The sequence below is a fragment of the Rhinopithecus roxellana genome, chromosome 12 (assembly GCF_007565055.1).
Source record: "Rhinopithecus roxellana isolate Shanxi Qingling chromosome 12, ASM756505v1, whole genome shotgun sequence".
Taxonomy (NCBI): Eukaryota; Metazoa; Chordata; class Mammalia; order Primates; family Cercopithecidae; genus Rhinopithecus; species Rhinopithecus roxellana.
This window is the reverse complement of record NC_044560.1, coordinates 1458269-1472732: the sequence shown is the minus strand read 5'-3', so window position 1 is coordinate 1472732 and position 14464 is coordinate 1458269. Positions and strand designations below refer to the sequence as shown.

The 14464-nt window shown below is 42.5% G+C and overlaps 1 protein-coding gene across 6 annotated transcripts in view; it reads left to right on the top strand.

Annotated features, from left to right (window-relative positions):
• Positions 1–14464, top strand: part of PRDM2 (PR/SET domain 2) — a 131821-nt gene that overhangs the window by 59770 nt on the left and 57587 nt on the right. For 2 of the 6 annotated variants that reach the window (XM_030913478.1, XM_030913479.1), the window contains exon 3: positions 14051–14106. The exons of the other annotated variants lie outside the window; for them this stretch is intronic. The gene's annotated coding sequence lies outside the window, so the exon portion shown is untranslated. The remainder of the gene's footprint in view (positions 1–14050; positions 14107–14464) is intronic. 6 annotated transcript variants of the gene reach the window in all.

Sequence of the window (14464 nt, the reverse complement as noted above, 5' to 3'; positions counted from 1 at the left end):
TATAAGTTGCCATGTTTTATTTGCTTTACTCACTGGCCAAGTTGTATTTTCACTGCCCACTGTAAGAAGTGCCCACTTTAATCCTAAATACCAAGACTATCGTTAAGTGAAGTGTTTGGTGTAGGAAAGCCCAGTCATGGCGACACCTTCAGCTGTTTCTGCTTTGGAGATTTATGGATTGCATAGGTATATTGTATTCTTTTGAGCACCCCAAATAAACAGTTTTTAAAAACACAGATTGCATTTTCACCCCTTTCCAGCTGTTGTCTGTCAAGTGTTTTTTAAATGACGTATTTGTCGGTTTAAGTTTCTAATGAATATTTTCTTTCTCTTAGGTTTTATGTTATTTTGGCATTAGTTTGAAACCAAAAGAGCACAGTGAGACATTGCTTTTGCCCAACTCCCTCTGCAGTGCAGAGTCTAGGATTATAGAGCTCTTTCATGTTGTCTTACTGATGAGAAGCTTTAGCTTCCAGCTCTGTAGCACTGGTCTTGTGTTGAGACTGGCTTAACAGTCTGACTGTTCCACCAATAAAAATACACATGTTAAAGTTTTCTTAAGTTGAATGTTACAGATAATGAACATGCTTTAATTAATGTGTACTCTAAAGATTAATTACAGAAACTGTAAGTGCAATTCTGATTTGTTTGTGGATATAATTGAGTTATATCCTGCTTGTTTTTCAGTTTTGTGTGGTGACATTTTGTTTATTTGTTTTGCCAAAATGTTTATTTGGGGGGGGTAGAATATATATATATATATTTTACTTTTTCATTTAAGAGAAATGCACATGAACTATTTGAAGCAGTACCTTCTTCAGAGGTTTTGTTTGCTGATAAAGCTTTCCTATTCTAGCTGCTTGACTCATTCCAGAGGAGAACCATTAAAGGAGACCAGAAGGTGAAAACAGTCACCCTAACCTAGCCGTGTGTGCTCTTGAATTTTCCTAAGAAGGGGCATGCGTTGATTTCCTCATTGTCTTTATCACACAATAGATTCTTAGAATATGTGTGTCTATATAAAATTTTTAAAGCTGCTTGAGTTTGTAGGCAAACGTAATGTGGCTTTTTCTACTTGGAACTTTTACTGAGAGTACTTTATTCGATTGTTCCTTAAAGACTTCGTAAGTAGTGGTCAGTCGCGGTGGCTCACACCTGTAATCCCAGCACTTTGGGAGGCAGAGGTGGGTCGATCACCCGAGGTCAGGAGTATGAGAACATCCTGGACAACATGGTGAAACCCCGTCTCGACTAAAAAAACAAAAATTAGGTGGGCGTGGTGGTGGCTGGCACCTGTAATCCTAGCTACTCTGGAGGCTGAGGCACGAGAATCGCTTGAACTCGGGAGGCGGAGGTTGCCCTTGAGCTGAGATTGCGCCACTGCACTCCATCCTGGGCGACAGAGTGAGACTTTGTCTCAAAAAAAAAGACATAGTAAGTAGTTAACACCTCCCCAACCCCCCAGACATACTGTAGGCAAGGCAAAACTGCAGTTTGTAATCTATACTTTCATTTTTCAAAGTTCTTTAGCATTTTTCTTTGTGTTCTAACCTGTTCTTTGAAAAATAGGAGAAGGTATGTATTTTTTTAGTAGAGACGGGGTTTCACCATGTTAGCCAGGATGGTCTCGATCTTCTGACCTTGTGATCCGCCCGCCTCGGCCTCCCAAAGTGCTGGGATTACAGGCTTGAGCCACCGCGCCCGGCCGGTAACTTTGTTTAAAAGGTTAAAACTCGGTGCGTATATTAAAGTATTCTGAGGGATTCTGGGTAAGAGACTAGAAAATTCTCAGTGTTCTGGAGCATTTATTGTAGCTGCTTGCTATTTCCTGCTTCTGTGGCCATGATCCTGAAATTTAAAAATATTGTGATGAAAGTTTTAATAATCTAGTCAATGTGTAGTTATTTTAGATGGTTATATATTAAAAGTACATGCCATTTTTATTTTTAATGTGAGAATATTTGAATAGTTTCAGAGGCAAGAGATTTATTCCAGTGAATGAGATAATTGTGTGTGTGGTATAAAAAATAACACAGTTTATAAGATAAGAATATAACAGCTAAAATACTGCTAGTTTGATACTTAACTTTCAGTTTTATATGTTCTTATTAGTTTAATCAGTGTCTGAATGATGAAAAACTAATTGCACTCTCAATGAATTAGCTGTCTGTTACCAGTTATGGACAGTAGCAAAGGATTGACCGGTTAAAAAGAAAACTAGGCTGGGCGCGGTGGCTCAAGCCTGTAATCCCAGCACTTTGGGAGGCCGAGACGGGCGGATCATGAGGTCAGGAGATCGAGACCATCCTGGCTAACACAGTGAAACCCTGTCTCTACTAAAAAATACAAAAAACTAGCCGGGCGAGGTGGCGGGCGCCTGTAGTCCCAGCTGCTCGGGAGGCTGAGGCAGGAGAATGGCGTAAACCCGGGAGGCGGAGCTTGCAGTGAGCTGAGATCCGGCCAGTGCACTCCAGCCTGGGCGACAGAATGAGACTCCGTCTCAAAAAAAAAAAAAAAAAAAAAAAAAAAGAAAAAAGAAAACTCATACAGCATTGCTTAGGCCACAAAATGAAGGCAAACTGGTTTGTTCACCCGTGTTTAGAACCCCAAAACGGAATTATGTGCAATGTTTGAAGTTGCAATGCCATTCAGAATGGGCAACAATGCAATTTCTGAGCCTTTTGTTATTCTTTTTACCATTTGGCCTCTCAGGTTCAGTTCTCATTCTCTTGCCAGTTTGAGATGTAGGATATGCCTTTCTGGTTCTGTTGACTACATTTTCGTCTTTCATGTATGGGATTATCAGAGCGTGCTTCTCTGGAATAAAGAGATTACTGGCCATAAGCAGAATGTCTAAGGGCCTGTGAGAAATGAGGGTTCCTACTGTCCACCTCTTGCCTTGGTACTTTTGCCATGAGGATGTTAATGTTGGTAATAGCTGGGTCCTGAGTCTTCTAACCTTCTATGGCAGGTTTACGCTGTGAGCAGCACCATGATGATAATAGTTGTAGTTTTGATCTTTTACACGTGGAACAATCTCCTAGACTCTTTACACATGATGGACTGTAATTTTTGTAGGATTAGCACTAATGTTGAAATTACAATTTCCCTCTGACATCCAAGAAAATAAGTAAAAAGTATCAATAATAATAATAAATATCATATGTTGCCAGTAGTCTCAATCTTGGACTTTTGGACCAGGGGTTGAAGATTCCAAATCTACTTGATTTTAGGAATTTTGCTAATTGCTAAAGGTGTGATCCACAGTGTCCTTCCCTTGTTAGATGGGTCATGGGCGTGTTTGATAAAAAGATCGACTTTGAGTGGTAAGCATAATATCTATTTTTAGTTATTATAAATCCAGGAATTCAGGATAGAAGAGAATGTAAATTACTGTCTGTATGCCAAGATAAAATTTGGGGTTTTAGTAGAGTGCAGAAAATATTAAATCAAGAAAAAGTGATACTTATTCAGTTTCTCTCTGATCCTTTTACGTTTTAAGGACAGGGTCGTATAAATCTCATGGGTGATTGTCAAAAAGTACATGGAATTGGTGAACTTTGTTTTCATAGCGAATGATTCTTGTGCTTCCCCCTACTCTTCAGTTTCTATGCCAAGCACATTAAAGAAAAAAAAAAACTTACCTCAAATTTTTTTTTAGTGGGTGGGGATATACTGCTTGGGCTTCACTGTTGCTTTTGCATTAGATGCAGATTGATCAGTACTTTGAAAATGGATAGCTTGTTTAAAATGAGCCAGGAGTGTGCGTGTATGTTGGGTAGGAGGGGAAAGGGGAAAAATTGCTGACCCAGCTATACCTTGAGTGTTAGGAGATGTGCAGTATGCAGAATTTATTGTGATACACCAGAACATAGCCTTGGAATTAAGAGACCAGGTTCAAGTACCAGCTCCACCAGTTAATAGGCATTGTGACTTCGGATGGGTTACTCTCCATGTTTGGGTCTTTAATTTGCCTGTCTGTAAAATGGGAATATGAGCTACCTACCCTACAGGGTTGCTGTGAGCATTAAGTGAGAATGTTACAGGAATATTCCTGGCACACTGACCTTTGGTTCGTCCCATTGTAATGGTGGGCACCAGCAAAATTCATTCCGTGGTAACTGCCGTTCTCTGGCCGGTTGGCACACTTCTAAAACAAAAAAATGAACAGTTTTGCCATCTGGTGTAACATGTTCTCTTAAGATCCCTAGGTTTTCCTTTCGCATGGTGGAGTGAATTCAGTTGATTTCAAATTAGATAAGAGCAAAGGGCCTCTTTGGATCTGCAACTAAATAGATACATCGTGGCATTAAGGAATTCTTCATGTGCAAGAAACCTGCCTCTCTCTTAAAAGCTGTCTTGTTTCACTGTTACCCAAATGAGAACACCTGTGGTGACATAGGTTGGTGCATTAGGTAACTCTTGGAATTTGATTTGTTCCAGTTGCCTGGGCAGAAGCAAACACATCTCACTGTTTGCTTGCCTTACCTTTCTGTGGTCCAAAGCACTCAGGACAGTTACAACAGGATTTTATGTGAATGAATTTTTCTTACCATTTTCTTAGGTCTTAAATTACCAGACAGCCCTGAAAGTCATTGTGTGCGAGCAGTTTCAGGACTGTCTATGCCAGATTTTTAAAATAGTCTTTCTGGGGGTGAAATCAGGAAAAAACCAAATGGGTCAAAGAACCATTTTCTTAGAAGGTGCTAATTAATTTGACGATAATCAGTTTTCTGGCAAGAAATGTCCTGATGATCTGAGCAGCATCTTGACTGGGTATTCTGAAGAGTTGGATTCTTTTTCAGGGATCACACAGGTACGTTCCTTCTATTAATACACAATGCTTGTACAAACTCACAGCTTAACTTTGTAATAACACAGGAGTCCCTGACCCCCAATGTTGTCTACCAAGTGTTGTGTTTACGTCCATTTGTGAATGTCTGGGGAGAAGGGCCTTAGGTGTTACTTGATACTCAGAGGGGTCTGAAGTCTCCTTTCTGAAAGATTAAGAACCACCACAGTGAACCTGTATGTTCCCTTTTCAGACTCAAGCACAGTTAGAAGCAATAAAAGCAGTAGGTTACAGACTTTAAAAACGAAATACATTCACAGCTTACACTGTTAGAGCATTAATATATACTGATGTGGACATGAGTGAGTGAGTGACAGAATTCTGTCAAACTTCTGTCCTCATTGGACTTGTACATTTTTATAATAATACCTGGGTGGGATCACGTGAATCAGTGGAGAACAAATGAACAGAACAAATGGATGAATTCGGATTTGTTAGTGGAAGCAGAATGCCATTGTCTTCGTATGAAGGAACATATGCCGACAATTGAGATTTGTAGGCGTGCACTTTCTGTGATTTGTTTAGTAGAATCTGTGGATACTCCTTACAATCGATTCCATTTATTGAGTCTGCGCCAGGCACTATGTGGCATTCGTTTTGTGCGTTACCTCATTTACTTCTCTTTGACGGCAGTATCAGATCAGTATTACCAGTATATATTAGAGCTGGTTCCCATTTGCTTCGAATGGGATTATTTCTCGTTAAGCAAGTCATGGTCCAAGGGCTGCGCAGCAGCGTTTCATGCTATTTCACTTTTACGGGTTTCTGTTTTTGAGGACCAAACTTATCTTGAGGACCTACTTTATTCTGGGTGCCACCACCACACTGGGGAAGGGGACAAGAGCCTAGCCCACTGTCTCACCTCAGTTAGGGTCAGCTCTTTGCAGGGAGCACGGGTAACCTTGGAGACACAGGAACCTGCTGGGAGCAGGTGAAATGCGTGTGTAGGTTGAGAGACTCTTTCCGCCAGCCATGGGTACTGGTCTAGGAAGGACTCCTGATTCAAGCCCTAGTCCTCTGTGAGCCCTCCTCCCAGGCTCAATTTGTTCCCTGTGGGCATTATTTTACGCCTATGTTGGCAAAAAATAGAAAAGCATCAGCTCAGGGACAATGTGGGATAATCCTTGGAGACCAGCACCAAGGAAGATTGTGTGCTTCTGAAAGGCTCCATTCTCAGTGCCAGAGCCTGTTAGCAAGGCCAGGTCCACAACATGCGCTCCTCAGGCTTCCTGGCTTTACCTGGCTCCCTTGTTGGATGGTACTTTACATCCTCCCCTCCTCCCTCTCTTCTCCTTCTCTTTCTCTCCTGACTCCTTGCTGCTTTCACTGTCCCTCCCTTCTTTTTTCTCTGTTTTTAATGAAATACAGATTCTCTGGAAGATCTTTTCCACTCAAACTTTGCTTCTTGTTAACATTAGCAGGGCGTTTCTGCAGAGGGACTTGTTTTTTGCAAAGTTAAAGAGGTATGTAACTCCAATTTTAAATTCTTTCATTATAGACATCTTTGTAGTAATACATATTTGTATTCCCTTTAGCTCATAAGTGTTGTATAGCTAATAAGCAGCCAAAGAAAATTATCAGAATACTTCTTTACCTTAATTCCAGAAACTTTACAAAGTACTCAAGAAATTTTTAAAAAATCTATCAAGAAGAATAAGTTTGGGCTAAATTTGAATAGTAATCTGATGTAGCCTGAATAGCTAGCACATCTGAGAATGAGATACACGTTGCTGAATAGGCTAGTAGAATTTTGTATTTAGGTGGAGATCTGTTTTAAAAATCTGGATTTAAGCTGGGTGTGGTGGCTCACGTCTATAATCCCAGCACTTTGGGAGGTCCAGGTGGGCAGATCACCTGGGGTCAGCAAACTCCTGACCAACATGGTGAAACCCCCTGTATTAAAAATACAAAATTAGCCGGGCCATGGTGGCTCATGCCTGTAATCCCAGCTTCTTGGGAGGCTGAGGCAGGAGAATCTCCTGAGCCCGGGAGGCAGAGGTTGCAGTGAGCTGAGATTGCACCGCTGCACCCCAGCCTGAGTGACAGAGCAAGACTGTCTCCCAAAAAAAAAAAAAAAAAAAAATCTAGATTTGAATTTAAATGTAACTTGTGATTTAAAAGAGTTTATGAGGAGAATATGTTTTAGTTTCGTCCTGCTCTTCAATCTGAAGGACAGCCTTGGCAGCTCTGAGTTTATCAGAGGGGAACAGTTTGTGCCAGCCAGTGTGCATGCGGAAGCCTGAAAAGGTCCCAGGTCTTTTTCCTTGGAGCGGTTATATGGATGGTGTGTCGGTCCGTAAGTGCTGATAGAGGCGCAGCTGCCGGCGGGAGGTGGCTGGGCACAGTTGAGATCTTCCACAGCGGTGGGATCTGGTTGATCAGCTGCAGTGGGGCTGAGTCTGAAAACCTGTGCTGGAATAAAAGTGCCTCATTTCATGGTAGGCCGAGTGATTAGGTAGCTTAATACCTCTGTAAATGCTCTTGTTTTTCTAAACCTCTGCTAAAATGTGGCATATTCAAATACCATTGCTAAGTCTTTGCATTTTTAAGAGAAGTAAAATATAAAGCGGAAATAAAGAATGATTATCCCAGCCAACTGCCAAGACATCAACCCTTAGGTTAATACCAGCAGGCACTCAACATGATTGTTTAAATTAGATATTTGATTTAAATAATGATGGGTATAATAACCGAGTGCAGTGAACAGGAAAAAAAGAATATGGGGTATGTGACTGTTTGGAAAGAGGAAACATTAATTTTTTTGTTTGAAGTCATGTGTTGCATAGAATTGAAAGATGTCTACCAAAAGGTTAACAGGGGTAATTTGAATGCTGAGCATTTATGGCTGTTTAATAGTATCTGTTGTATTTTTACTCCCTTTAAAGTCTGTATAACTGTGTGTCCATTGTGAGTTTGATGTTACTGGGATCGTGGTTTTTTCTTGAACGGTTTTCCTGAGTCGTACGGGTGGGCAGTAGACAACACTTGAGCAGTACTTTTTGCCATCCAGGCCAAGTAGAGGCTTTTTGCAAATAGCACTTATAAAACTGCAAATTTTACAAAAGTTTAAAATGTTATATTTTATCTCAACCAATAAAAACATTTTCAGTTATCTTGTTAATTTTACTTCTGTTGGTATTTTCTCTATGAAAAATCATGTATTCTTATTTTTTTATGTAATATAACCAAGTGCTCATCTGAGAAAATACTAGCAGGTAGAGATACCATACTCTTATCAATACTGTCTCACTGGGAGCCACCTGCCAAAATCTGAATGTATATCCTCGTGATGTCCCTTAAATTTATCTCTGTGGGGACATCATAGCCTGATTTGATTAATTAGTCATGTGGCTTGACCATTGTTCGTATGGGCGTTTCTGTAACCAAATGTGAGGAATGAATTTTGAATGTTTTCATTGTATCTTGTTGCATATTTATGTCAAATTTTTACTCCTTGAAAATATTTTAAAATGATGTTGTAGTTACTTCATCAGGATGCAGTATTGTAAAATTTGTCTTGGGCTTTAAAGGGGAAAACATGATTTTCTTCTTAGCTGAGACGAAGCAGTTCTCGAGGGTGTGGCCGTCTCCTCGGTTTTCAGGGTTGCCAGGGCACTGGAAACACACCTCTTCTACAACACAGCCAGGCACTGGAAACACACCTCTTCTACAACACAGCCAGGCACTGGAAACACACCTCTTCCACAACACAGCCAGGCACTGGAAACACACCTCTTCCACAACACATCCAGGCACTGGAAACACACCTCTTCCACAACACAGCCAGGCACTGGAAACACACCTCTTCCACAACAGCCAGGCACTGGAAACACACCTCTTCCACAACACAGCCAGGCACTGGAAACACACCTCTTCCACAACGCAGCCAGGCACTGGAAACACACCTCTTCCACAACAGCCAGGCGCTGGAAACACACCTCTTCCACAACACAGCCAGGCGCTGGAAACACACCTCTTCCACAACACAGCCAGGCGCTGGAAACACACCTCTTCCACAACACAGCCAGGCGCTGGAAACACCTCTTCCACAACACAGCCAGGCGCTGGAAACACACCTCTTCCACAACACAGCCAGGCGCTGGAAACACACCTCTTCCACAACACAGCCAGGCGCTGGAAACACACCTCTTCCACAACACAGCCAGGCGCTGGAAACACACCTCTTCCACAACACCCAGCACTGGAAACACACCTCTTCCACAACACAGCCAGGCACTGGAAACACACCTCTTCCACAACACAGCCAGGCACTGGAAACACACCTCTTCCACAACACCTCTCACTTTGGTTTTTTCAGCCACAGGGGGCCGAGTCCGTAACTTGAATTAGGTTCTTTATTTTGTAGTTGCCTCTTCATTATTTAAGGTTTTCAGATTTTAGGTACATTTTTCAGGCTACTAAAAAAGCACGAGAAAGAAACCTAGAAATTGATTATAAAGTAGAACAGGTCAGCAGCTTGTTTATATTTGATTATTCTCCCACATCATTTTGTTCATGCCACAACACTTTTTGAGGCTCCAAAGAAGGTAAGGACAGTTAATGCTTTCTTATCTTGAATTTGGTGAAGTTTATTTGGGAAGCCCTTTCTTCAGATTTGGAATTATCCGGTCCAAACCACTGAAAGCCTTTTTCTAACAACATAAAAGCTCAGACTCCCTTCCGATGGATCGTTGCTGTTCTCCCATCAGCCTGACATTTGGAAGAGTTAGGGGAGCCCGCGGCTCCACAGCTGCAGAGGCTGTGCAGCAGCCCCCCCGGTGGGAAGCAAGCATTTCAGGAATTTATACTGCAGTCTGCAGAACTGCAAAATCTAAAACTTTTCCATTGTTTCTGTCGGAAGCAAAACCTAGAGTTGTGTATAATACCATGAGCTACTTAAAATCAGAGAGGTTTTATTTTTATAATTTGCCTCCAGGATTACAGATAGTTCTTGGTGAGTTTAATTGCAGAAAAAGACTTGAAATTATGCCAAAGGAGCTTAACAGAATTTTTTACTGTCAGATAAGTTTCAAAGTTATTTTAAGTGAAAAAGGAAACTATAGAAAATGCATGGCATGTTACTTTTATAAAAACTAACTGTTGCAGCATCTTACTACTTCAGATCTACGGGGCTTGCTTTGCCACTGATCGCACCGTGACCAGTTGTAACAGCCACTTGTGATCCTCTGATAATCACCCCCACCCCCCTGCTGACCTTTCTGAAAGCATTTCTGGTTGAGGCACACTGGTGCCCCCTCAGTCCTTCTGCCCAAGTCTCCCAGTTCTTTTGTTAATGACATTTGATGACTTCCAGAGTACCAAGTCATTCTCTTACATTAAAGCATACATTAAGAATATTGAAATGAACTGTTAATTCCTTATGGAAACCTTAGTTTTAGGTATCCATTTCCAGCTTCTCTCTTTCTGTCATCAACCCAACTGCAGAATGTTAAACTACTAGGCACATATGCAGCAGAGCTGAGGTCTGGTTCCAGTCGACCTTCACCATCTCACACATAGCATCACTCGGCGGTTTTTTTTTTGTTTGTTTGTTTGTTTGTTTTTTTTTTTTTTTTGAGATGGAGTCTTGCTCTGTCGCCCTGACTGGAGTGCAGTAGCATGATCTAGGCGCACTGCAGCCTCCGCCTCCTGGGTTCAAGTGATTATCCTGTCTCAGCCTCCTGAGTAGCTGGGATTACAGGCATGCCATCAAGCCTGGCTAATTTTTGTATTTTTAGTAGAGATGGGGTTTCACCATGTTGGTCAGGCTGGTCTCGAACTCCTGACCTTGTGATCTGCCTGCCTCGGCCTCCCAAAGTGTTGGGATTACAGGCATGAGCCACTGTGTCCTGGTCGGCACTTGGCCATTCTTAAGATAACAACTTTGCCATTATCCATCGATTCCCCTTCCTTACCAACACAATCTATTAAGATTGTGATTTTTAAAAATTTTATAGGAGTCATTTCACATGTACTTTGTACTTTTCTCCTCCCAGTTAAGCCTTTTCCACTTGCTTTGAGAACTCTTACTTTCTCTCCAAACCAGATGTATCCTGAGTGATACTAGTGCCACAGCTGGCCTGCTGTCACAGAAGACACCTTTGACTTTGAAAAATTTGAGAGGCTGGATATTATAATGTATTGCTCGTTCTTACCTGAAATGCAGCTGACGGAGATGACCTTCAAGGCTTTTTTTGCTCCAGAGTGTTCTGGTTCTTCTCTGCGCCTTGAGCATAGTGAGTTCAACATTTACCCTGTTGCCTCGGGTCTGTGCCCTCAGCTTAGTCATATGCTTTCATCAAAGCCTTTCTTCCACCTAGTGTGAAAGCATGGTTCCAGTCTTCAGTTTCCTAGGAAGGGCCGTCTTACCTAGGGGCAGGAAGAAGAGGTAAGACTGCAAAAGGGCGAGATTCTAGATGGTAGTGTCTTAAGGCTGGGGGGGGAGTTATAAGAGTGAAAGAAATACCAAGTTGTCAAATGTGAAGGAGAAACTTGGGGCAAATAAAGCCTGAAGAACTGTTGGGTTTTGTAATTATGGTATTAGTGGTCACCATGGGAATTGGATTCCTGTAGAGAGGGTGGAAGTTCAGTTGCAAGGATGAAGGACTGATGGAGGGCAGAGGAACTGGAGGCAGCAGACACAACCCACCTTGGTGAGTTGGTATCAGCGCTGTTGGGAAGCCCGTGTCCTTGATGACCATTCATGGTACAGCTGTGGAAATCTCCCGGTTGGAGTCTTGTCTGATTTGGAACCAACTGTGTATCTGAGTAAGAGGATGAGCTCCCTGAGTGAAGATTGGATGGACCTAGCTTCTGTGCACAGATATTTAATTCTGATTTTATCCTTCAGAGTTGGATAGCTCCCCAGTGAGGAGGCAGCACATGTAGAGTTACATATAGTTTTAAATTTAATTCATTTAAATCACCAAATGCATGAGCCTTCGCTGTTGTGATGAATTTTTAATGTAACTTGAGCAGGCCTCCCAGAATTTTGCGTTCTCTCTACTGCCTGAACATTTTAAAGTGAAACGTTATTCTCTAGAATTTCCTAGTGTGTCTGTCCAGTTTATTAGGATAGTAGAACATAGTCCAGACCTAGGTTAAATTTTTCATGCGATGCTTTAGGCGATTTTGATTGTATAACTCATATCACAGGCATCAGCAGTATAATGCTATACACTGTCTTAGAAAATAGGCATTATGGCTGTTGAATGTCTTTGGTAGCTATTTCATGACAAAATCCAGTTTTGTTGATACTCTTCAGTGGTGAATCATACTTGGTCAGATCAGAGTTCTGTGCTATTGACTTGTTTCTGGCACAAGATAAAATAAAATAAAAAAAAGCGTTCCAATTTGATTGTTGCTTAAAAAAAACAAACAAAACTATAAATGCAGTTTAAGTCTTTGTTTTGTTTTTGAGACAATCTCTGTCGCCCATGCTGGAGTGCAGTGGCATGATCATGGCTAACGGCAGCCTTGACCTTCTGGGCTCAAGTGATCCTCCCACCTCAGCCTCCCAAGCAGCTGACTCCATAGGCATACACCACCATGCACAGCTAATTTTTTCTTTTTTGATAGATACGGGAGTCTCACAGTGTTGCCCAGGCTGGTCTTGAGCCCCTAAGCTTAAGCAATCTGCCTACCTTGGCCTCCCAAAGTGCTAGGATTACAGGCATGAGCCACTGTGCCTGGCCAAGCAAGTCTTTATGCAACTTTCTTCACTTGCCCTTGAAACCAGTGAAATAATGGATATAAAATGCTTTGTAAAGTAAGGTATGCTGCTGGATGCTGTGGCTACACCTGTAATCCCAGCACTTTGAGAGGCCAAGGCAAGAGGATTGCTGAGTCCAGGAGTTCGAGACCAGCCTAGGCAACACAGCAAGATCTTGTCTCTACAAAAAAGAAACAAAATTTAGCCAGGCATGGTATCACATTCCTGTAGTTTCAGCTACATAGGAGGCTGAGGCGGGAAGGATCACCTGAGCCCAGGAGGTCGAGGCTGCAGTGAATCGAGATCGTGCCATTGCACTCTAGCCTGGATGACAGTGAGAGACAGAGTAAGACCCTGTCTCAAAAGAAAAAAAAAAAGTATGCATATTAAGTTATTATTGATATTAAGAATTAACTGTAAGAGAAAGAACATTTTGTCCTTGAGTTTTTTGTTTGTTTGTTTGTTTGTTTTTTTTAGACGGAGTCTCGCTCTGTTGCCTAGGCTGGAGTCCAGTGGCACGATCTTGGCTCACTGCAAGCTCTACCTCCCCAGGTTCACGCCATTCTCCTGCCTCAGCCTCCTGAGTAGCTGGGACTATACTGCGGGCACCCGCCACCACACCCGGCTGATTTTTTGTAGTTTTAGTAGAGAATGGGTTTCACCGCATTAGCCAGGATGGTCCTCGATCTCCTGACTTCGTGATCCACCCAAAAGTGCTGGGATTACAGGCGTGAGCCACCACGCCTGGCCTTCTTTTTTTGTTTAAGATGGAGTTTTGCTCTAGTCATTCAGGCTAGAATGCAGGTGGCATTATCTTGGCTCACTGCAACCTCCACCTCCCGGGTTCAAGTGATTCTCCTGCCTCAGCCTCCCAAGTAGCTGGGATTACAGGTGCCCTCCACCATGGCTGGCTAATTTTTGTATTTTTCGTAGAGATGGGGTTTCACCCACTATGTTGGCCAGGCTGGTCTCGAACTCCTAACCTCAGGTGATCTGCCTGCCTCGGCCTCCCAAAGTGCTGGGATTACAGGTGTGACCCACTGCTCCCGGCCCTTGAGTTTTCATTCTGGCTTTACAGCTACTGTAGTCGTGTGGCATTGGGCAGGTTATTTCACATCTCTGCTCTTTGGGTGTCTCCCTTGTAAAGTGATTTATGTGTTGGGACTTTGGGGGCTTCTAGCAAAATGGATGCATTAAGTGGTAGGGGCATCAGTTTTAGAATAAGGGCACAGTACAGGCCCAAGAATGAATACACTACATTGGTCTTATTCTCAGCAACTAAGTACACAGTTAAACATTAGTTTTGGTATGTGAGCATCTTGATGCAGTAGGTAACTGCTGTTTTCCTTCTGTTGCATTCAGTCTCTCATCTTGATGTATTCCTTTCTTTTCCTCATGCACATGGTGGTGTTCTGTCCCTCTGCTGTTCTTGTCATCATTTCCATTTCACTTTCCTTGTGTTTCATTCCTCTGTCTTTCTTGTCTAGACCAAGTGGAGCAGCCAGCTGGCAGTAGCACCCTGTAGGACCCCCAGGACCCGATGGTAAGTGCACTTGTGTGCTTGCCAGGCTCCCAGTGGCTCCTGCTCCTCTGCTTCACAGAGAGAAGCTCACAGATTCCATCTCCTCTTTGTAAATGTCCTTATGGGTTTAGTTTTTTTCTTTTAATTTGATGACATATAGGACAGAAACCAGGCGTCAGAAGACATCAGTACTGGTTTAAGGAAATGTGGCAGGTTCCACCACCTGTTGCTGCAATATTTGGAGGTTGTGAGGGACACCAAGCATGTGTATGTGTGGGCAGGACCCCTGGTTCTGCTTCCTGTTCTGCCATAGACTAATTAGTCCCCCTCTGGCCCTGGCCTTCACTTTCTCCCACAAAATTGAAGGCAGGACAGGTGG